General features: G+C 33.5%; 1 long non-coding RNA gene across 1 annotated transcript in view; it reads right to left on the bottom strand.

Moving 5' to 3' along the window:
• Nucleotides 1-2,461: 2,461 nt before the first annotated feature.
• LOC129226161 (uncharacterized) overlaps nucleotides 2,462-25,463 on the bottom strand; it is a 197,334-nt gene continuing 174,332 nt past the window's right edge. Inside the window, exons 2-6 of the long non-coding RNA XR_008580776.1 lie at nucleotides 22,145-22,195; nucleotides 16,699-16,740; nucleotides 10,163-10,233; nucleotides 8,692-8,770; nucleotides 2,462-2,642 (exon numbers count right to left, since the gene is read on the bottom strand). This is a non-coding gene — a long non-coding RNA (uncharacterized LOC129226161). The remainder of the gene's footprint in view (nucleotides 2,643-8,691; nucleotides 8,771-10,162; nucleotides 10,234-16,698; nucleotides 16,741-22,144; nucleotides 22,196-25,463) is intronic.

Raw genomic sequence — 25,463 nt, 5'->3', positions numbered from 1 at the left:
ATTTTTGTGTTTTTCAAGCTGCTTTAGGAAAAGTTTGTTGGCCTCTCCATTCTCCAAAGAGCTTGGAAAAAATAATCAATAGAATACAATGCACCAAAACTATGAATGACAACTTTTTTAATTATCTGAGAGTAAAATTGATCTGAAAAAAAAAACCTGAAAGGCATTCAATATATGTATTTTATAGTGATGATAAATATACTGAACTAAAATTGCTTTGATTGGCTTTTTTATTTTTTAATTTAATTTATATTTTTTAAAATTAGTTTGCTTCATTTTGTCAAATAACATTGGGGCTGCAAACCTGATGAATTTTTAAGAGAAAAAAAATAATTGTAATAATAAAAATTTTCGTAACTAAATGAGCTACAAAATGAAGTAAACTGACTTTAAAAAAATAATAAATTGAATTAAAAAATAAAATAGTCAAATAAAGCTCACTCTACACAATATAAAGCACTATAAACGGTCACCCGACCCCTAAGGGGCTGTCTGTGGACGACCCTAGAACGGCATGAGATCGTCGCCTTAATGTGGGTTAGTCCGCCTTAAGGCGTTCCTGGGACGTCTCTGCGTCGTCCCTTATTAGTGGCCGTCTGTCTCCCGGACGTTAGACGGTGCCTTTCTGGGGACATCTACAGACCGTTATTGAACCAGGACATGGGAACAGACTTAGGATGCCGGGGAGTGATGTTGCTGGGACGCCTCTATCATTAGCAGATGACGTCCCATTGACACCTGGGCAACGACATTATGCTGAGTGGGCGGTCCGTCATCATCGACCTAGATGTCCAGGTCCAAAAATCATGATGGAACCTTGTATTGTCATCCAAGACGAGAGTTTAAGAAAAAAAATTAGCATCCTAGGACATCTGGAAGTTGGTTTAATCAAAGTTGTAAGATTTGAAAAAATTCTAAATTATTTTTATTTTAAATAAATATGGTTTGATATAAAAAACCATATTTAAAAAAATGAATTTAAAGAAAAAATAATGTTGTGCTGCTTATTGTTACAAAATAGTTATTTTAGTTATATAATTTGTATATTTTTTTTACACCCAAAAATACCGATCCGTCATCATCGACCTGGATGTCTAGGTGCGAATCATGATGAAACCTTCTTGTATCGTCATCTAAGACGAGTGTTTTAAAAAGTTACGTACGAGTGAAGTTAAAGAAAAGGGTGTAACCCTGAATATACCAGTCCGTCATCATCGAGCTGGATGTCCTGCTCTAAAAATCATGATGGAACCTTGTATTGTCATCCAAGACGAGTGTTAAAAAAAAAAAAAATAGCACCCTAGGACATCTGGAAGTTGGTTTAATCAAAGTGCAAGATTTGAAAAAATCCGGTCATACAGACAAACAAACTTTTTTTTCTGTATATACATGCTTGAAAACATGTTTCCAGCATTTCAAGCTGAAGGAAAAAGCGAAATTAAAAAGTTATGTACAACGAGTGAAGTTAAAGAAAAGCATGTAAAAATATTCTTGAATATGTGTAACTTGCATCACTCTCTAACATTTACTTCATTCTTTCCAATCAGGTTCGATGCCCAAATTTCTGGTTCTACCGCATTCCAAATGCCTTTCACCTCTTTTAAGATTTATTTTCAAAATTCTTCATAAACGAGTCTCATAAAAAAGTGCTTTTTTTAAGGAATGGTGTTGGTTTGATTAAACACTGACACTACTGGATAGATTGCGAATACTAAAATAAGCAAGTTTTAATGAGATCCAAATGTAATAACCTTTAAAAAATTTATAAAAAATCTAGATGAACTCCCAAACAACTGCTAGAATGAGAAGAAAAAATAAATAAAATATGGAATGTTACTTAGAGTTGTAGAAGGTTAAACTTGTAGACTGAAAGATCTGTTTTTTAAGATGAAGAATTTTGAAAGGATCTTCTTTTTTATGGGTTTTATTCATTAGTAATCAATTTGTAATTGGATGTTGATATGGCGATCAGTGTGGGCAACATCTCAATACGAAGGGGAAAAAATCTCAGACTTTAACAAAAATTTGAATTTTCCCCTGTATTTTTCAAGGAGTGAGAATTTTCCAGATTATTTCAGCTTTTGTAAAAATGTAAATTTTCTCCTGAGTTTTTTAATAAACATTTCTCTTACTTTTCAGCTTTTGGTAGAAATTTATATCTTACCCTGAATTTCTGAAATAATATCAATTTTTCTAAATGTTTCAGCTTTTGGAAAAAAATTTAAAATTTTCCCTGAATTTTTCAAGGAATATCAATTTTTCTGACTTTTTCAGGTGCATATTAAGAATGGATCAGTATTTCTGTAATAAATAAAAAACAAACTGAAGCAAGGAGAAAAAAAAGAAATAATTAAGTCAAAATTTTCAAAAATCACTTGATATTTTAAAAAACCAAAATCAAAATAATTTCATTGACACAAGTGAAATTTTTACAATGTTTATTAAACTTTTACATGCTTTACATAATTTACCAGGCAAAAAACCAGAAATTTATAGTTAAAATTAATCAGTTCTAAACAGATGACTTAAAAGATACAGCGGAATTTTATTTTCACATATTCTTGTTACTGTTTCATCATCACAGTTATTTATGTGGAATAGCATCAGTAAATAGGCAATTGTATTTTCAAAACGAAAACATTCTAAAGGGGGTAAAAAGGTTGAATTCAGTTCAACATCAAAATATATTTCACAGCACACATAAGAAAACATACATGAGCAAAAATCTTGTACGAAATTCCGTATTACGAGAAGTGAGAGAAGGATTGCTTTTTTTTAAAAGAAATTGAAAAAAAAAAAAAATCAACTGCTGCTGCGCTGGTATTTTTCTTGCACAACCTATTGGAAATTAAGGTATTAATATTGTAATAAATAATGGGATCCACATTTCACTAGACTAGAAGCTTTGAATGCGGAGAAATTTGTACTAAGTTTAAAATAAAGTTTAGGTACAAAAAATTTAAAACATAAAAACTTACAAGATTTGCTGTTTGAAAATTTTATTGAGAAGAAAAAAATCATTTATTAAAGGTTGACTCAGTCAGTTTAAAAGTTTTTGTTTCCCTTACATTATTTCATAAAACACTAAAAACACACAAGTGTTGAATGTTTCATCCTTACTGTCAGCCATTTATTAAAAATATTGTGGAAGATGCAGTTTCGAGTAGAAATTTGTCATCCAAGTCACCATATTTTTTTTAACTTCTGATAAGCAGCTTCTCCATTCTGTTTTTGAAGGGCCTTAGCCCACTATTGCAGGGGGTCTCCAAACTGTGGCCCGCGTTCCGCAAGCAGACAAAATCTGACCCGCGACGGCGGACAAGCTTTTAGCTCAATAAAACAACTAAGTCGTAATTAATGTTTGGTGTGTTGAATTACACTGTAAGAATTTCTTAGTACTTACACATTGAAGTTTCTGATTTTCAAGTATATTAGGAAACATTCGATATCAATCGTTCAAATGTTTATTACTATCATGTAATTCAGTTCCTGTATCAATCAAATTCTACCCAGAGTAGTGCAGCGAGAAATTTATTTCTAGATGGGTAAATAAAATTTTTGGCTCATCTATTGATAGATACGATTGATCGTGTTCAATTCTGTTATAGTTAAATATCCCCCCCCCTAATCTTGTTTTTGAAAATAAATCTTTTTTTCAGCACTTTGTATAGTTATAAATTATGGATAATATGATTAACAATAAAAAAATTATATCACGATTGGTGTCAGGAGGAATTGACAGTGCAGCATTTATGCCAAAATAAAATGTGAAAAAACTTTTCCACCTTGTCCAGCAAATGTAACAGCGAGAGTTTAAAGCTGCCAGCTGGACAAGCTGGAAATAATTTTTCAAATTTTTTTTTTTCGGTACATATTTAGCGCAGTCTTATTTTTTCAGATACTCCCCAACAGGAAAAATGTGTAGGAGAGTATTCCTAAGTCAATATGGGATTAATAAGGTTACATAAAATGTTTTTAATAGGCACTTTTTTTTGGGGGGGGGGGGGGGCAAAGGCGTATATAAGGGAGGGGCCGAAAGGGCACAGACCCCTCTAAAATCTAGGAAAAAGAAAATAAAGGTAGTTATCATTTGCGTGAAACACACCGCCAGCTCAGTCATTTTCAGCCGAGGACTGCAGTTCTGTGCTTATTAGCACTCATCAGCCCAGCATAGGAAAGTGACTGAGCTGGAGATGGAAAACCTCTTAAGGAAGCCAAGAGTGCCAAACAAACTGGTAGCTAATATAATAACTGGTAACTAATATAATAGCCCAGCAGGGTGAAAAACATTCAATCAAGAGAGGCATGACTTTCCTTTTTGTTTCCTTTAAATCGTAATCATCTGTAAAAATGGGGGGGGGGAGGTTGGGGGAATACAGTATGCTATTTCGGTTACTTTTTTGTACAGCACCGCCTCTAAAAGAAAATGCTTACCAATGCACTGTGTTTGTGAAATCTTTACTAATAATAAAGCTCAACGTCTGGATGTCTAGATGTCCGGATGTCTGTAAAGCGCATAGCGCCTAGACCGTTCGGCCGATTTTCATAAAATTTGGCACAAAGTTAGTTTGTAGCATGGGGGTGTGCACCTCGAAGCGATTTTTCGAAAATTCCATGTGGTTTTTTTTCTGTTCCAATTTTCAGAACAAAACTATGATAAATTATGAAATTATCATAACGTGGAACCGTAACATGGGCACAAGCCAATTGGCGAGATACGAAATTATCATAACGTGGAACTGTAACATGGGTACAAGCCAATTGGCGAGAAAATTCACCATACGTTATTTACAAATATACAGGCTAACCAAAAGACCTTTTAATTTTCTATTACGGGCAAAGCCGTGGGGTGCCACTAGTAATGAAATATAACAACAGGGGTGTCTAATCCGGCTGATCCCCAGACGGCTAAGTCCAACACTTACTCGTCAAGTGTTGGACTGCAAAAAAAAAAACTGCTTGCAGAAATAAAACTGAATCAGAAGTTGAATATAGTTCTTATTAAAGAATATTTTTCAAATTACTATCTCCGTCATAATCCCCGAGTTTTGTTTCCGGTTTTTAATTGTTATCAACAAAAATGAAAAATAATAGTAATAATTATAAAGTTATCATACTTCCGCTTCTTAATTGCTGCACAAAAAGTGAATAAGTGAATTATTAATAAGCTTAACAACTTCATTTCAAGGCTGAACCTAAGCAACATATATCTGTAGGTGTTTTAAAAAGCTTTTTTTAAAAACACCCACAGATATCGCACATTTTCATGTTCACACAAAATATGTTTATATTCGTAGTAACACAAAATATACTTGTTCAAAAGTGCTTTTAAATTCGAGCATACAAATAAGTAATATTGAAAAAAGGATTAATCTATATTAATAATAGAAAGCTGAAGAGTGTTTGTTTGAACGCGCTAATCTCAAGTCTCAGGAACTACTGATTTAAACTAAAAAATTCTTTTTGTGTTGACTAGTACATTTATTGAGGGAGGTTATAGGCTATATAACATCACGCTACGACTAACAGGAGCAGCAATAAATTGAAATTAAATCACTAATAATCACGATGCATTTTTTGTTGCATCACTAGCTCTAAATTCTATTGCCCGAATTACTCAGTTGGTAAAGTGCTGGGCCAGCCCCTTAGGGTCTCCCGTTCGAAACTGGCTGAAAAAGGGAAGATTATCAAGATTTATTACCCGGATCATTTAAAAATTAATTTATAAATCAAGGGTTTTCAAGTATTGTTTTATTGAAAAAATAAATTTCTCTATTTTCTTATTTGACAGAAAACATTAATGTGGATAAGGGTGTGTAATTTTTTACTGTATATATATATATATATATATATATATATATATATATATATATATATATAATTAAGCAAACAGAATTTCAAATATTAAACAAATTATATATAATTAATGATGATAAAAAGGAAAATTTTAAACAGCTATTAAATAGGAAAAGATAAAGTATGAATCCAGAGCTCATCAGCCGTGGAGGAAGGAGCCTGCATTTAATCAAGAAATTTCAGTACTCAAAAACTTACTTTTTAATGATAACTTCCCTAAAAATCTAGTTGAAAACATTTGCTTAAGTATAGCCTTCGATGAGCATTTCCCTCTTCTTTTGAAACTGTTTAACTGTGTAAATGTATGATACAACCGTGACAAACCATTTTTTATGAATCACCAGGGTGGATGAATTTTTACACATGGGAAACAGGCAACTGGTATGTCTATGGATTTATCTTCTGGACATGATTTTATTTTTATTTTATTTTTATGTTGACAACTGGAAAGGATTTTTATCAGGTTGAATAATGGAATTGGCTCTGTTTACATGGATTTCAAGGTAAGATAATTTTGCTATACCGTATTTTCAGGAATAAGTGCCGCGGCGCATACAAGAAAAAAAGTAAAAAAATTGCCACTGCGGCGCATATAAAGGGTGCGGCGGATAAAGTGTATTTTTTTCAAGTTAAAAAAAAAATGGAAAATGCTGCTCACAGATGGCACCACATTGTTTGCTTTCATTTCGCGGAAATCCATCGCCCTTAGGCGTCAAGTAAAGCAAAGAGGGGGAGGGGAGTCAGCGATTGCGTGTGTTTCACTGAGGAAAGAAATGCTGATCCACGTGCGCGAGCAAGCCTTATCGCGGCGGAGCGAAGGGGTCAGGAAATCCTTCAGCCTTGGGCGACAAGTAAAGCAAAGAGGGGGAGGGGAGGGGAGGTGAGTCAGCGATTGCACGTGTTTCGCTGAGGAGAGTTGATACACGTGGGCAAGCAAGCCTTATTGCGTCGGAGCGAAAGGGTCACGGAGAGGAGGCAGCAAAAGTACTAGTAAGAGAGAGGGATGGATGTCCAGTGTGTAAAGGGAATTTACCACCCCCCTCACAAAAATGGATTGCTTGGTCAAGCAACGTAATGGGAAACTTGTCTCCTAGCTCTAATTTTATTATTCACTCACATCGTCGTGTTGCATCTTTTGCTGCCGTTCGTGCGTTCTTGGCTTATCGTTTTTAAGAATTTTTTTAGAGTTGCTTTTGAAATGGCTCCTTAGCAATTGAAAAGTTATACTGCAGCCTTTAAGTTTAAGGTTATAAAGGCAGAAGCAATTGGAAATCGTTTTGCTGCCAGAGTTTGGCACTGACGAGAGATGCGTTTGCCATTGGAAATCGGATAAATTAACCATCGAAAGTGATGACCAATCGAGGGATGCCGAAGGCAAAAAGTGAAAAATGGAGATTTTTTTAAATTTCTTTATTGTTAATTAAAAATACTAACGAGAAATAAAAAAAAATATTTTTATTTACATTTAATCCAGCCTTCTTTACTACTGATTGTGCTTTTAAGTTGTTTAATGCTGAGTGCACGCTTATGGAAGGTGCGGCGCATACATTAAAAAACTTTTTTCTTTGAGAATATATTACGATGCGGTGCTTATTCCCGAAAATACGGTAGGCAGGTACTGTCCCGTGGTTGGCTAATTATCGAACTTGTTTTCCTAATTAGTCGAGGCGAAACCCCCTGCTTTTAGTTTTAGGTTTGAGCTCTAGTTTATTGTTTTTAGTTTAGCAAGTGGTGCTTTTGCCCAATGCTACTCTATATTGCATGTACTGGAGCTTAAACATTCTCTTTTAGTTCATAGTTAAATTTTTGGTCTTTTGACCATAATTAATGAATCCTCCACGGCTGATGAGCTCTGGATTCATACTTTATCTTTTCCTATTTAACAGCTGTTTGCAATTTTCATTTTTATCATCATTAATTATATATAATTTGTTTAATATTTGAAATTATGTTTGCTTAATTTTGTATTTACTTGGCTTTTTAGTTTTGCTGCATTGCGCATCTATGGGCTTTTGGTGTGGTCTTTTCAATATTTTTCACAATTATATATATATATATATATATACATAATTCTATATCATAGCGTGAAATTCAATTAAAAAATTGAGAGGAGAAAAAGGCAATATACAGCTCTGTGTACGAATGGCTTTTGCTATGCTTTCTATTTTTCTTCCCCCCTCAATATTTAAGATTGTACTTTCAAAGTAGTAATAATCGGAAAATTGCCATTTTTAGACTTAGTCGGACTCTGAGGAACAGAAACTGCCTAGTAATTGGCGAATTCCAGCGGTAACGGAAAGAGTTTTTATTAAAAAAAAGCGATGCATTTCTGTCTGTGAGCTTATCAAAATACATATTTTTCAAAAACTGGTGCATAGACTTTTATACAAATCATGGTAAGTTGCTAAACAATCAAAAACCAAGATTTTTTTGTTAGTAACTTTGTTTTTAAATCAAATTTAATAAACGTTAACGGAAGAACATTTTTGTCGCAAAAAATTGGAATTCACCAACTGTTGTTTCGGTCAAATCAAACTCCAAGTTGATTTCGTTTTTTTTAAAAATATTAATCACTCATAATACCAATTAGGTAGTTATATTTGACACATATGTTTTTGAATAATTCTGTTTTGTAACAAAACGATATCTTGTACTTATTTTTACCCCTCGGAAAATGCAATTCACCCGCAGGTTGCTAAACAATGGTCTAGTATTATAAGAAAGAGTAAAAAAAATGAATAAATAAAGGTTTAAAACCAACTTTTTTAATCCACGTGAAATGTTCGACTTTGAAAAGATTAATTAAACAATTAATATAAACTGAGACAAACTTACGACATATTTTTGCTAATCCAACAGTAAAAGCCACACTGGCGGCTTATGGGGCTCTCTGGGCATTTCACGAACGGCCGATCTGAAAAATATAAAAGAGAAAAAAGATTTTAAAATTAAAAAATCAAAGTTGTTCAATGTAATAAACAATATATTTCAAAATGTGCAGAGAATGCAGTTTTATAAAAATTACAGTTTCAATGAGATTGAACCGGGTTATAAATATGAGCAGTTGCCCGGTGCGTAAACTCTTAAGGCCGATTTATTTATTACTTGCATTGTCCATACAGTGTCTTCGGGATTAGAAGCCTTCCCAAAGCATCCCAATCCTCATCGAAACTGTTATTAGCTTGCAATTGACAAAGTGACCCTACAGTTACCTTTTTTTGACCTGTGGAATTACGGCATTCTTCCCTTGAGTTTAAAAATTTTATGTAGGGTTTCAAAAGAACAAATAAATAGCCTAACTGTTTGACTGTTAGCTCTTGTATAAGATGTGTATGTCATATAACCTCAAAAAAATATTAATGTACTAGCGGCTCATCACGACCTTGTTCGGGTTAAAAAAAAATATCTATGGTAAAAAAATATTATGTCAAAACTTTTGAGTTTAATAGTAAGCAACATTTTTTGTTTGCTTTTTATGAGATTTGAAACAAATTTATTTACCTCATTTCCTGATCAAGAGAGACCGACATATAATTCCCACTGAACAATACAATCTTCCCGTATGAACCGTTGTACTACATATAGTAAAGTTGTACGCTTGAATTTTATATTTGATGATGGTATAAGAAATTTTCATTCAAAATTGCAATCGCTTAAATTGGAAAACAAATATGCAGAGATCATGGGGATGCAAGGAATATGAGCTGCTTTACTGCTGATTCTGTAAGAGCAATACTCTAAATCATAATTTTTCTTAGTGATTTTAATTGGAGTCCAATTTTATTGCTAGATTAGGCAAATTAATGCTGCGCAACAAAATTATTGGGATATTGCCTTTAATTTTAAAAGCACGAAGAGAAGTCATGAGGAGTGACAGGGATTATCATATGGATGATGCACAGCATTGTTGGCAATAACTATTGCCCTCTCACACATCCACATGTAATTTTTTTGACAAAGTCTGAGTTTCAGAGTAATTATTGAGGAATAAATCATTTAGAGAGAATTTCCCAACTCATACATTTTAGTAGGATATCATTTTCCAGGTATTTTATTGTATCTTACTTAACCAGTCTGTCAACTCCTTCGATTATCACCAATCTTGTTAAAGCAAACAAACTGTCATAACCCCGTCCATTTTAGGCTCAATGTTTCCCATCAATGCGGCTTTAATTTCATTTCCTTGTCACTACAGGCATGTCCCCTCTTCTAAAAGTTCTTTCTGTATGTTAAAAACTAATAAAGAGGCGATCAGCTGATCATTGAATGTGGGAAGCTTCAAAAGAAAGTTATGATGCATCCTTACCTTTATTGAGCCCACCTCTTACAAATCGAAGAGTAGCTTTTCGATTACAGAGACATTCAATTGGATTCTTCCTGGAAAGAAACTTACTCATTAAGCTGGTTGCACAGATACAGTACAACCTCGATATCTCAAATCTCTGTGGACAGGGAAAAAATTTGAGATATCGAGTTTTTGTGTTATCAAGGTTTTAAAATAATTACACTAGTAACTCTCACAATTACACACACGTACGCTATATGCATTTATATGTGTACTATGGGACCACTTCGAATTACGATCAATAAAGTAGTCTTCAATATTTTACTAGATTTGAAATTTTATAATTGTCGAAAGTACACAGGATGAGATTTTGAAATGAACAACAATTTCAACATGGTTTTTTCACCAAAAAATTTAAAAATTCTAATTTTATCTTCAACTAGTAACTCTACATTCAAAAAGTTCTCAGCAGCTGTTTCGTAGGAGTTAAAAAAGCAAAATGATGAAAATGAGGAACGCATTTTCCGTTTTTGCTTGAAAACTGATGGACGAAAAATCGACACTCTTTCCTCAAAGTGCACAAATATTCTAAACTCTGAGGGAAACACAGCACCTCCCTCATACCAACACTCCCCTATTATCTTGCCCCAATCCTCTATTTACAAAATTTCCAAGAAAAGGGATGAAAAACGTAAGCAATTGTCCCTGGAACTGGTTTTACTACAAAGTTGCCAAAGAAAAACAACAATTGAAACTTGCTTCTGTGCAAAAATTTTGACATATCAAGGGTTTTGAAAAATAAATTTTGAAATAACTATGGAAAATACGTTTTGAGATTAGGAGGTTCGAGATATCAAAGCTTGACTGTAACTGAAAACGTTTTGAATTGGTCCGCACATCCTTTACAACCCCTGTAAAACGTTAATGAAACGGAGTGGGCTACCTGGTTAATAGGGAACAGAGGAAAAAAAATGAATTTCAAAACGCCTGCAGTCTCAAAAGTTGCCTTTTAGCATCAATAAAATCACTTATTACTTTTAAAAACTTTTACTATGTACCATTGCCGTAACATTAAGAGCGAAAAAGTAGCATTTCAAACAGTGGGGGATACATCTGGTGGGCAACCGGGCATTTGCCCGTTGGGCCCGTCATGTTTCAGGCCGACCTGCCCTGTCTACAAACAATAAAATGTAAATACCGCTACGTAAATTCTCTAGCTTCAATCCCTCTTTACGCATGAGCTCAAGCCCGCGGATGGAGGGTGCAAGGCCGTCGCTAAGGGGGCCGTGGGGGTGTTACACCAGCCCAATTTTTCAGAAAAGGGGCTGCCAATTTCATTTTAGTAATGCAATAAAAAACAGAAAAACAAGGGCAATATTTAAAAGTTAAAATACTTTTGTCCATTTTTCAGTTTCATGTATGAATGGCAATTCACAATTGTTATGAATTGTTGTTCATAATAACAATTGCAATAAAAGTGACGAAAAGTATTTTTTTCAATAAAGATTTAACAGGAAATGCAATCTTTAAACACAATTTGAAGCATCCAAAATTCTGTATTATAAAGATTATTTAAGACTTCCTCATTGTAAGTTTCTAACTTTTCTTTCTTTAACGAAAAATAAAATATTCAATTTTTCTCCCTCAATATAAATTGAAGGGATCAAACAAATAGTTGAAGACCCTTCAATTTAAAAATGATTATATAAAAAACTATGATTCTCAGGGGCAGCTGACACACCGACATTTTCTACCATTTACCTCTCCTACTTTTTTAAAAATTTCATCCTGCAAATCAGAGTTATGTATATAGAAAAATACACAGACCCCAGAAATATGGTTTAAATAGGAGAAAAATTAAAATTTAGCTAGAAAGATTGAAAATATTAAAATTAATAGTCACACCAGTATAGTTATAAGTGTTTGAAAATAAAAATCATGTATGAATTGAAAATTGAAACAAAACTTTATCAAGAAGTGAAGAAGGAATGATATTTAAAATAAAATAGAGTGAAAAAAAAAGACCAAAGATCATTAAGGTTATTTAAGGTCACCAAAGCACGAGATCAGTTCAAGAAAAGTTTTTTTTTTTTTACCCCGGGCCCCATATAGCTTGCATTTCAAGCAATTAAAAATACTAGGCAGAAAATTGAAAATTTTATTATGGAAAATCTAAATGTAAATGGTTTTGAAGAGGAACACTGTTGAAGGGTGTTTCATATTTTTTATCAATAAAATAAATAAAAGAAGATTGGGACGTAGTCAAAAGGAGGGGGGGGGGGAGAGGGATCCAAAAGCTTATATGTTCCTTTTTAGTCACCAAAACTTAACTAAAGTGCGTTTTTGAAACTTAGCTTTTTAAAAAATTTCTTTGAAAAACTCATGAACCCCATTCCTTAGTTTAACATCATTAAAGACAGGTTGCAACTGCGTATTTGGGATTTCAGCTTCGAAAAACTTCGAGGAGAGTATATCCGCCGCAATCGACCTAGAAAGGTCAACACCTCATCATTAAAGAGCGTCATAAATCAGGGTCGAAAAAATTTCGGAGATCCCTTAAGCATGTCCTTTTCATAATATCATCGAAGATCGTCTAAAATTATCTTTTTCCGGCTTCAATCTCAAAAAAAAAAAAAAAAAACCCAAACCGCCATTTTTTCCATAACATCATGACAGAAGATTTTTTGACCTAGTCCCAAAAATTAAATTAAAACCTCAAATTTAAATCTAAACATCACACCAAACAATTTTCGTAACTGGCCATTGTCCTTTCCTTATCGATCTACTACGTTTCTCACTTTCAGATTCTGTATCATATAAAAGTCCATGTCATGGTGTCATGGACTCACAGGTACACCAGACCTTTATATCTTCCACTGTCCACTAACCTCATCTTTCCGCATTAAATATTACCTCTCTAATTTCTCTTTCTGAAGTTTCGATGGTTTATTGGGTGAAAGCCCTCGATCCTCTATTCATAGCAACACTAAAAAATATCGTTTATAACTCCATTTTCGAATATACAGCATCGAAAAATTCAAAGAAAGTCCCCCGCTCCCTCCCCCTTCGTCATGATAAGTAAAGCAAGTCAGAAATCTGGTTTTAAATGCTTCAATTTCGAAAAAATTCCAAGGAGAGCCTCGCCATAATTCCTCCTCCTAAAATCATGGAAGGCTGGTAAAAGTTTCGGTTTTGGAACTTAACTTTTGAATAACTGTCTATGTCCTAGTTTTTATTTAAAAAAAATATAAAAAAGCTTACAATTACCTTTCTAAGATTTCAATTTCAAAAAAAAAAAAAAAAATGCTGGAAGAGGACCACCCTCGAGCCTTTGCTATCCCGAACATCACCAGAGATCATCTAAAATTGCGTTTTTAGGACTACAATTTGAAAAAAATTTCGGGAGACCCCAGGACCTTGTATTTTTGGCTCAATGTTAAACTCATAATTAGGTTTCTAATGTTAATATTTAATAACCCCATATCCAAGAAAATCAATCTACTCCCTATCTCTCTCTGTATTGATACATGTGTTTGAAAAAATTAAGGGATCGCACACAGATTACGGAAATTATCAATACAGCACCGCACTTAAAAATACTTAACAGGCACTTAAAAATACTTAAATAGATTATTACAATCATTTTTTTTTTGTTTTTTACAAACAAAGGTTTAGCTTATCTTGTATCAATTGTGCACCATTAAAACACAGAACCATCTGTTAAATTTTGTTTTAAAGAAAGTTTAATTTTTTTTAATAGTTTCCTCATATTTAAGTGATATTGTTTCCCAATCATTTTTGTAAAAATTGGTATCTATAGAAGCTATGGGGCCGCGATATCCCTTTATGCCAGGGCCGATTTCTATAACCAATCCGCTACTGGTTTCAAATAAGAAAATCAGAATATTGCAAAATATCTCTTTTAAAATATAACTTTTTGCATTATTCATGAGTTTGCACATGAAGTACTTCAAAACCAATTAACAAGCACCTAAGCTGAACAATAATATTTTAGGCACGAGATATGATTTAGAAATGAATCGAGGCAGTTTAGATCTGAACTCTAGTTTTATCAAGATGAAAACTTTGTGTCTTTCTTTGCCACAAACAGTTGTTAAAACTTCTGTTACAGCTTCACAACGGAGAGACAGCGGGTGAACTGGAAGCGGAAACGGAAAACTTCGTTTTGTAATAGATGGAATCAGTTTCGAGCGCGCAAGCAGGCAAGTTTTGACCACTCCTGTGATCTCGTTGACCCTACCTGTTACGAAATGAAGTGGTCTATTTCCGCTTCCAGTTCACCCGCTGTCTCTCCGTGGTGAAGCTGCAATAGAGGCTTTAACAGTTGTTTGTGGCAAAGAAAGATGCAATGGTGCTGCTGTTTGTTGCTTTTTATGTTGTACAAAATTTTACGGGAATAGAAAATAAAAATTTGTGCGGAAGAACACTCTTGTAATAAGTGGGCATAAAGATATTTTTGTTGGTAAAATTTACCGCTTATGTAATAATACGAGGTAATTGCAGATATCTATATCATTTTTCAAAACTGAAAGAAAATAAAAAATAACCTATTTTATTCCACACTTTTAGCAGACAGAAAAGAAAAATTTCCAGTACTTAAACAATTAATGTACACTGTGCATCCTTATCAATCGACTAGATTTGCAGTCTTCTCCAAAACGATGTAAAGTTAGAAAACTTTTTAATTTTACTGGAATGGAAAAGATCATTTTCTTAATCATAGATATTTTCTCTAAAAGATATTTTGAAAGATCATTTCTTAATTGACTGATTTAACTTTACGAATAAGTGTACTGTTGTGACAGAAAAAGATAATTAAAATTATATGAAATGGATGAAAGATGCAAATGGAAAATTGAAAGATGTAAATGGATTAAATTTTTGCCGCGAAAGCAGGACAAGGGGTCATTGTTTTAAGCTATTTAGGCTAACTTGGAAATCAGGAAAAACTACTACTTTAGCAGGGTTGTGGGCACTTGGAATAGCTTACCGGAAGAGGCGGTAATGAGCAAGGGAGTGGATAGCTTTAAGAGGGCCATTGATCTTCATTGGGGACTAATTAATTGACTAGGACCAGCCTAGCTGGGCCCAGAGCCTGTTGCTGGTCGTCACATTTGTATTTGTATTTGTATATTACCACTTTTTGGGCAAAGTTTCTATGGGAAAAATTAATTTCAGCACATAGAGATAAATGCAGGAGGAAATTAAATGCTGAACCTAATGTAAGATTGAAACTGTCAGACAAGACATTCGAGCCAAACTTTGAAATTCTTTGTTCCTTCTTTGAAAGTTTTTCAAAATGCTCTGAAACTCAAAGAATTAACAATTGGTTTGTTCTGCTGTATTTGTTTTGAATTTTTTTCCTATCATTTTCGCTTGTAGCAATGTTTGTACTTCAATATTTTGCCATTATTATTTTTGTTTCACAAACAAACAAATAGCAAAAAAAAAAAAAAAAAACTCCCGAGTTTTACTGTGTGTTGGGGGGGGGGGATGCTTGTCACTTAGTACTTAGTGCACAAGGAGTTCGCCAAACTCGTACGGTTTTTTGAAGTGGTTCACAAGGCAAGAAAGGATGTCAATCACTGCTCTACTTATAATAAATGCTTACAACCGAACGGCACAATCTTGAGGGTCACAGATCTGGATGAAATTCTGGATTTAGGTTAGTTCGCACTAAATCCAGAATTCCAGAATCGACCCAGGTAAAGCGGTTTAACTGCATAGGGCCTAGTTCAGCTGCAACGGGGGTCCAAAGTTGTTATTTGAGTCGAGAAAAGCAATGGTTTTTCCTTTGAAATTAAACTTTCTTTTCCCTTTCCTTAGTTTGCATTGCCCAATATGTCAATTTAATGCATTCATAAACCCCCCCTCCCCCCTCGTACTGACAAAAGACATTGTATATCTTCGGAGGGTAGTTATTGTAACAAAGTTTCGAATTCCAATAAAGACGCCATTGCAATTCTGGAGTAATGCAAATCAGTGTCATTCAGACGCAAAAACTTGAGGGTCATGAATTTGGATAAACTTCGGGATTTAGGTCAATTCGTACCAGATATGAGCCCAGGTAAGATAGTTTGAGTACATAGGCTTTAGTTCGGTTGCAAGGAGGGTCTAGCTTTGCTGGTTTGGTCCCAGAACTGCAGTAGCATTTTCTTTGGAATTTGAAATTTTGGTACAATTTGTGTTTTCCTAACATCTATTGCATCTATTGCTAATAAAACGTAGAACAGTGAAATTTATTCTATATTGTGAATGCATTCAGTTGGTTGATATTCCCATGCAATATCAAGAAAAGAGTTAAAAAAGGTTAGTTTTAAAGGAAAAACCATTGCATTCTGAATCTAAACTAGAAACTTTGGTACCCCATTATGGCCGAACTAGGCTATGCAGTCAAACCGCTACACCTGGGCTCATATCTAGCGGTAATTAACCAAAATCCAGAGTTTAGTCCAGATCTGTGACCTACAAGGTCGTGCCGCTTGGTAGTTAGATAGAACATAGTTGAAAAAAAAAGCCATGAAATAAAAACTTACTGATATTTCTCTTTAAATTTCTTGGTGAACGCCGCTCGATCTCTAAAAAAAAAAGAGGTGGAAAGACAAATTAATGTTATTTCATTCCAAAGTTGCTGCTCATTAATAAATGATAAAGAATAAATACAGTCAATTTGCGATAACTTGAACCTAAAGGAACCAACGAAAAACTTCAACTTATCAGAAGTTCGACTTACTGCTAGTTTTGGCTTTCGACATTTTAATATTAAGAACCATAAAATATTTTAATAAATATGTACATATAATAGACAAAATACAGAACTTAAAAGTTATTTCTCACAATATGTAGTTTCTCCGTGAAGAGTTTTGAAGACGAAGTTGTGTCTGGTCTTGAACTCCTCCAGCCATCCATCACTGGCATGGAAATTTTCTATGTTCAGTAATATAGAAAAATTCGTTGCTTTCTCACGCAGCAAAGATACACTTTTTGGAATGGCATGGTCTTAATTTCGATACTACTGGAACTACTTGAATAGAGCTGATTTTACTTCAGGAAAAGTGCACATCTTCATTCGTTTCAAAATCGGGTTCATGGATTCGTACGGCTTTTGAAGAATCTTTCTTTTTGATTGTTGGATTTCTTTCAATGTCATAAATAAGATTTACTTTACTTTCTAAATCTAAAGTTTTCAGCTTTGCTAAGATATCTTTAATAGTAAAGACAAATTTTCTCTCTCTCTCGGGAACTTACTAAATGATGGAACTAAAGAATGAAGGGGAACGCATCTTAACTTAGGCCAGTTTTTGAATAAAGGTACAACAATCAGTTGAGTTGCTAACTTGACAGCTGAAAAGCAGAATTGTAGTCCAGCAACTCTACTGTTTACACTTGAACAAATATAAACAGTACAACACAACAAAAGAAAACAAGCTATACTCATTTCTGCATGTGTAACTCCTTTATTGCATATTGGCTCAACATGTGCTGTTCTCCTTGCTTTAGAGGCAAGGATGGATCCAGAAATTCTTCAAGGTGGGGGCATTTGAATTTTAACCTGAAATTTTACTACAAACCTATTTACACTAGTGTAGGAGGGGGGGGGACACATAATATGGATTTAAAACAATATAGAAATTTAGCCAAAGATATCTTTGAACCTATTTTTTGCCTTTTTCTGTGATAGAGGTATTCTGAAATTTTAGGGATTTAACTACGCGAAATTTCTGGAGGAGTGGTTTGAAACCTCTCCCCCACCCCTTAACATCATCGAAAAATCGTCTAATATTGTGGTTTTTTGGAACTTTTAAGTATTAAAAATTAAAGTCACTGAGCCCATTCTTTCCCCTACCACTCACTACCTGAGATGTCTACAATTGAGTTTTTAAGACTAAAATTTTGAAAAATGCCCATTCTTTCCCCTACCACTCACTACTTGAGATGTCTACAATTGAGTTTTTAAGACTAAAATTTTGAAAAATGCCCAGGGGAAGGTATTCAAACTCCTTCTCCTAACATCACCAAAGATCTACAATTGACTTTTCGAAATTTCGATTCCAAAAAGCTTCCAGGACGGAGATCAGAACCTGATTCCTTTCCTAACCGTGATATCAAAGATGGTCTACACTTTCATTGTAGGACCTCGATTCGGAAAAAAAGCTGCTCAGGGACCCTCAAGGGAGGGGCAATAGCCCCCATTGCCCCTCCCTTGTATCTGCCTTTGTTTAGAGGTCTAATGTGCAGGAATTGCAAGTGAAGGTGAATGAATTTTTCTCTCAGAGTCACTTTTTTCTTTATTTTTTTCCATTCTTCTAAAATAAATTTTAGGTCATCTTTGAAAAACTTCAAGTTAAAGGAAGTTAACTTCGAGATATTGAGAATAATTAGCATGTAATTAAAGACAAAGGGATCGGGGCTTGATTAAAACTTTGAATTACAGTAATATTCTGGTTAACTGACGATATATCTTGTTGACTCGTGCGAAGGATTCATTTTATTCCAAGGATGGGAACCACAAAAACAGCGCAAGATGGAAAGGTCTGAAGTTGGAAGCTTAGAAATACCTCAGAATAAGTGAAAAATTCAAAAGTTCACAAGACGGAAATTATTAAAGTAGAAAGGAGGTGACTTCCAAATTCAGTATTTTAGTAATTATTTTTTACTAAAAAAACCCCTACTACGTAAACTGTTCAAAAATAGAGAATTTCATTAACAAATACAGTAAACTCTCGATTATTGGCAATCGGATTATCCGTGGTTTGGATTATCCGCAGGACTTTTCACAATTTTTGCTTTTAAACTTATGATTGTGCTATTGTTCGCTTTTAGATTTTACATATAATTTTAAAGCACTTTTATTATACTTGGCCTGATTGTCACAGAGAAATCTGAGGCCTGGTTTTGCTTATATCTCTGCAACTAGACCATTGAGATTTCACTAAATGATATGCTTAATCTTAAGGTACAACTTAGAGCTGAAAATTTAAATTCTAGAATAAAATTATTTCAGTTAGGATAGAAAATAGCAAATTTCATGTAATTTCCCTATTAAATGTTTAAATATAAAACCCATTGTTACAAATTTTGATGCCTTGCAACAGTAACGTTAAAAGCAATCATAATGAAAAATTTGAATCAAGACTTCTCTCAAGCAGGCATAAAGTTAACAAGCATAAATCCTAGAGAGGAACAAGGATTAAATTTTAGTGAAACTGCTAAAAGTTTTAGAACGTATATAGGTTTTTTCCTTTTTAGTACCAAGCATTTATATGAAAAAACAAGGGGAAGTTTCGAGAGGGTAAAATTATTCTATTTCTGAAATACATTTACACAAAAAAGGATAAAATAACAGAATTTTTTTAAAAAATACTAAGCACTTTTCATAATGCACTCAAAAGGACAAAATAACTTTTCTGGGTCAGAAAGGACAGTTTGAGAATTCCTGTAGTTTTCGAAAATTGCAAGAAAATGACACCACAAATGAAGAAAAGTGTGGTTCTAATCATTTCAAACCAAACTTTCTCAGTAAGAAAAATATACATGTTTCAACACTCAAAGTTATCATTGAAAGCTAGATAATAAGAGAAATTCTCTCCATGAAATGACACAGAAGTGAAACAATAACCAGAGATATTTATGTACTTTTAAAACTTAAATAATTGAAACAAAAATAAAATTCAGGCAGCGATTCAGCATTGAAATATTTAACACTCTAATGTAAGCGGATGAAATGTCGTTTAAAACTTTTTAATTTAATGAATCAATAAAAATAAGAACAAATTTTATTCCCTTGCCTCTTAAAAAGGTATAGTAAACGCAAAAAAATTTAATTCACATACCGGATGCAGAGTTCCCGATTTCCAAAATGAAGGCGTTAAAAAAAGTATAAGTTGTTTTGAAATTGCATTTTAAAGCTCTACTATACACATATTACTAATTACTATCGGCAAAACACATTGAAGAAGTGCGTTCAAAATATTTTAAGCGCTCAGAAGTGCCCATGCACTTTACAGTAAACGTCAAACTTAAAAACGATTAATTATTTAACTGTGGTAATCAGGGTAAAAAATTTTCATCAAAAAGAATGTTTAAAAGAAAAAAATGTTCATCAAAAAGCATGTTTAAAAGAAAAAAAAATGCTGTATATTCTCCCATATATCTCTATCCTAATCCCCTAAATAAATAATGAACTAAAAAATAATCATGGAGAGGAATCTGAAAAAAAATCATGTTCGCGAAAACGTAACCTTTTCCTCCCCCATCTTGCTTTGAAACCTTTGGCATCACCATTGACCGGCTCACTTGACTTGAATTACGATCTGTTTGGGGAACGCAGCGGTCCCCCCCCCCCCCGCACAACAAAAGTGCTGCTTAACTTACAAAAAAAAAAAAAAAACAGCTGAGGATTTTCCCTGATCCTTTCTGAAATTTCCTGACAATTCCCAGTTTTCCCGGTCTGTGTCCAAGCTGACTTTTTTCATCAGAATCGCTATCACTGGTCGCCTCCTCGCCTGTCAAAAATTGCAGATTTCAAGAAACGCCTTTTTCTGCTTTGGACAAGATGGATTTATCATTTGGAAAACAATCCAATATTTCCGAACTCAAATTAACAAAAAAAGAAGAAAAAAAAAAGGTTTTTTGGCTGTTAAAATAATTTCTTAATTCACCGCTTATTATACGGTAAATAGGGGTTTTTGCCTTCATTTTAGTGGGGGGGGGGGAGGAATTCGCTAAATCCCGAAATTTGTTAAATAGGTTTGTTAAACCAAGGTCTGACTGTTCATAAGAATATAGAAAATTATAACACCATTCATCTAAGATGGACTTTAATTGTTAAAAAAAAGATTTTTTACAAATCCTTAGCTTTAAAAGCAAATGAAGAACTAAAAAACTAAATGCTCATTTTTTTACAATTTAGTACTTTTACAAAAAATATGTGATTGCTAATTACCTCAATACAATAAAAGTTCACAAAAATAAATAAATAAAAAAAGTCATTCTAATCCATAGTTAATAAAAATAACTTCCTACCATTCAAATAATGGAAAAGTTTGAAGGATGCATTAGGACTGAAATCTCAAACATACAGTAGCGGATGTTAGGCGGGGTTCCCAGGGGGCCATGCCCCCCCCCCAAAAAGGATGAACTATTTTAACTATCCTATTTATTATTAACTAATTGACTTCTGTCTAGCCATTTTTTATTATTTATTTTTTTATAGTTAGTTAAAAAACACACATAAAGCATGTTTTGAAATATATATAAATATATATATATATATATATATATATATATATATATATATATATATATATATATATATATATATATTTCTGTTTGCTAAAGAAGTAGTATTGGAGTCAAAGGCCAGAGTGGCAGAATGCATTTAATTCACTAGTGTCGAATGTTTGTCCATTAGTTCTTTTTTGATAGAATGAATAATTAACATTTTTAAAGAAATGTATGGGCGTGCCTACAGTCATCTCCACCCAGGAAACTATTTGCAAAAAAATGAATTTCTTTCTCATCTTATAAAAAAATGCAAAATGAAAGAAATCATATGGTAATTTCTTGGTAAAACCATGATATTGATGGAAACGGTATGTGGTATCAATATGTTATCTCAATTGTATCATGGTTTTGAGAACAAATCAGCAACTGCTTTGAAACTCACACAGAAATAGTTTTTTCTTTTTTTTTTTTTTGAATTCTTCTATAAAACAAATGTTATAAAGTTATGATTTTCGTAATCATATAATATTTTGTAGGAAAAAAGAAATTAATTTATAAAAACTCAAATGGGGTGTGGTTTTTTTTAAAGAACTGCACTTGCCCATTTTAAAGGGATATGTGGAAAAATTGTGTCTAAAAATAGATTAGAAAAAAAAAAGCAAACTGCATACACATCTTTAGCTGTTACAAGTACCTCATTGTTTAGCACAAGAAAAAAAGAACAGAAAAAAAATGTGAGTGTTGATGAATACTTACTTTTTTGCTACAACAAAATTATTAGACTCAGTCGATTTGCCCACAGTGGATCTGAAGAAAAAAAAAGAAAAGATATTTGGGATTATTTGACTTTCTAAAGAATCTTCTGCAATAACAGGAGGACACTTTTATTAAGTACTGTATTCATTTTTCCCTTTCGGCAATGTTTGCAATCACTTCATGTAAGGTCTGTTGGAGTAATTAGAAATACCAGGGAAGATGGGAACAAATTGCATAGCACAACCCTACTTCTAAAAAATTTGTTAAATTAAACTGCTGGTGCAGGATGATTAAGCATCAAAGGAAGGACATTCCCGTTCTTCTTTCTTTAACCAATGATTTTTTTTCAGAGAATCTAGCAAAATGATCCATGCTTTTTTGACAAAAAAGTAATATATAGCATGCCTCCGTTTCGCGATGGCTGGGGAGTCGGCGGGAGAATGGCCAACTCTGATTCCTAGATTTTGAAACGTCCGACGCCAACTCCGACTTTTTTTAAAAAACTCTTTCCCTCTCATAGGAAGGAGGAAACCCCTTCACAGAGATGGGAACATCAATTATCAATTCCTTTTTATGACATGCTCGCGTTGAGTTTTATTGTAAACCAAAGATGATCAATGTCAGAAATTCAATTTGAAAATCAAACTTTCCCACAGCTGCAATTTTTAATGTAAGATTGCTCTGAAATCCCATTTTAAAAGAAATGAGAAGGATTACTTTACTTTCCTTTTTAATTTTTACAAATAAATGTTTGTCAAATTGTGTTATTTCAATTTCGGAAAGCTGTAACGTCAGAGAAAGAAGCTTTCTTGCAAAGTTAAAATACTTTCTTGCAAGGGAGTCCGCCCCAGATGACACCTATCTGGGGGCTTACACCCCAAGTCAATTTAAGAGTTGAGAAAAAACTATAAATACTTTAATTCCGAATATTTTCCCCTATAAATCTAAAACTATATTTAATCTATGAAATTTCATAATGCACTTAAAAGGACAAAATAACTTTACTACGTCAGAAAGGACAATTTAAGAATTCCTGTAGTTCTCGAAAATTCCACGAAAATGACACCACAAACGAAGAAAAGTGCAGTTCTAACCAGACCAAACTTTCCCAATAAGTAAAATATGCATGTTTCAACACTCAAAGTTATGATTGAAAGCTAGATAATGTTAAGAAATTCTCTTCATGACTTGAGTCGCACTTTTCTTCATTTGTGGTGTCATGTCATTTTCTTGGAATTTTCGAAAACTACAGGAATTCTTAAATTGTCCTTTCTGACCCAGTAATGTTATTTTGTCCTTTTGAGTGCATTATGAAAAGTGACTGGCGTTTTTTAAAAAATTCTGTTATTAAGGTTACAAGACAGAAGATCATTTATAATCTTTATACATAAATGGCTACTTCTGTGTAGTGGTGTTCCAGATATTCGTATCTGTATCCGCCGATATCCAAGGGAAAATAAAGATCTGCATCCGTATCCATTACTTTTTTGACAGATCTTAAATGGATCTTTTCTATTCTAAAAATTCTTAGATATATTAAATATTTAAATAAAAGACTATTAAATTCCATTTCAATTAGGTTTCATCCCCTATTTAAATTATAAGGTATCATTTCCGAGGCCAATTTGTACCCTCCGCCCCAAAAAGGAAGGGATAATAAGTTTTAAAAATGTGTATATGTATGTCTACTTGTGGCATCGTAGCTCCTACAGATAAACCGATTTTGATAGTTCTTTTTTTTCGTTCCAAAGCTGACTTGATCGAAAGTGTGCTTAGATTAGCCTCGATTTTGTGGAACTTTAATTACCGGAGAATCGGAGAAATTAATTAAAAGCCAGCTTAACTTTTTTTGCGATTATGGCAGTAAAAACTTACCGTATGTTAAAAATATTGGAGCTAATTGAAAGAACGAAGTTTTCTGTGTTTTATATTTATTTGGAAAGTAATATAAAATGCAAGATTATAGCTCCTATGTACAGTAGGAGCTATAATCTTGTTAAGTAAATTCTAAATGTAATTCTAAGCCTTTATACTGTTGGCAAAAGCCTTTTTTTTGGGGGTTCTTGGAGAGATTCGTAAAAAGCTTGAATGTATTTTAAATTGTTTAAAACTTACTTCAGGGCTCCCAACACATTTTGGCCATAGAAAAGGGTAAAAGAGGATCATTTTCAATCAAAAAGGGAACTAAAGAGAACCAGTTTGGATTAAAAAGAGGACCTTGGGAGGACCATTCATAGTTAAGCCCAGGGAAGCACCAAAAGGCAAATTAGTTGCCTGCTGCTAAATCCGCGAAGATAATTCGTTAATTAACTATAATACTTTTTTAATGATACAATTCCTTACCACCTGTACAACTGAACTTTTTATCCATTGAATAATATTATTTACAAACATTTGGATTGAGAGGGGGCAAACAAGCAAGCATGTAACTAACGATCTTACAGAGCAGAAATCATAAATAATCAGCTAAGTGACCGATGAATCAGTGCATCCTCGCTAAGACTCTTTAGATACAGTTACTATAGTAAACACCTTAGCACATAGTCATTTTCAAGAATTTTCGCGTAACCAGTTTAAGCGGAATTCACTTTGATATGAGGTACTCCCGCCCACCCCCAGTGCTCTTGTTTTTAATACATACTCGCTGTTGAAGCAACGTCCTGAACTTAGGAGATGGATGGTAGGATTTCGCCACAAGAGTTAGGGACTTTTTTTTTGAAACATTTCAGAATAATTCTCGTTAGGGTGTCAAATATTTTTTTGGAAAGATGTTCTTTTGGAACATGAAGATTGATTTGAGTATTGTTGAAATCCCTCATACTTGTTTATACCATTTACAGAAGTTTTTATGATTTACAGTTAATCATTAGATTTATAAATAAAATGATTTTGCTTTTCAATTTGAGTTCTGACATTTCATTCACTAGATAGCTACAGAAATGTGAAATAGAAAGGCATCTGCTAAACCTCAGGTGTATATTTTCCTTACAGGAGTTAGACACTTTAACTAACCTCAAGCAAGCGGCAGTGAGGTTCCTATCGTCCGCAGCTGTTAGCGACAGCTGCGAACTTCTGCAGCTGTTGGGGCCACAGCTTGAAGAAGCAGAGATTCAATACGCGATAATTTTGAGACATTTTCTCAGATCAGCTTGGAATTTCGGGAATATATTTTTGAAATGTGGGACCACAGGAAAAGACAAAAAAGTGGTAATAAATTTTCTTTGAAAGTGCAAAATCCTATCCATTCATTAATAAATATGAAAAATATTGTTCAAAACTAGTTTCGAAAATAATTACTTACATCCTTGTTGCAGCTGCC

This window comes from Uloborus diversus, chromosome 7, assembly GCF_026930045.1.
Source record: "Uloborus diversus isolate 005 chromosome 7, Udiv.v.3.1, whole genome shotgun sequence".
Lineage (NCBI taxonomy): Eukaryota > Metazoa > Arthropoda > Arachnida > Araneae > Uloboridae > Uloborus > Uloborus diversus.
This window is presented reverse-complemented; position numbering and strand designations above follow the sequence as displayed.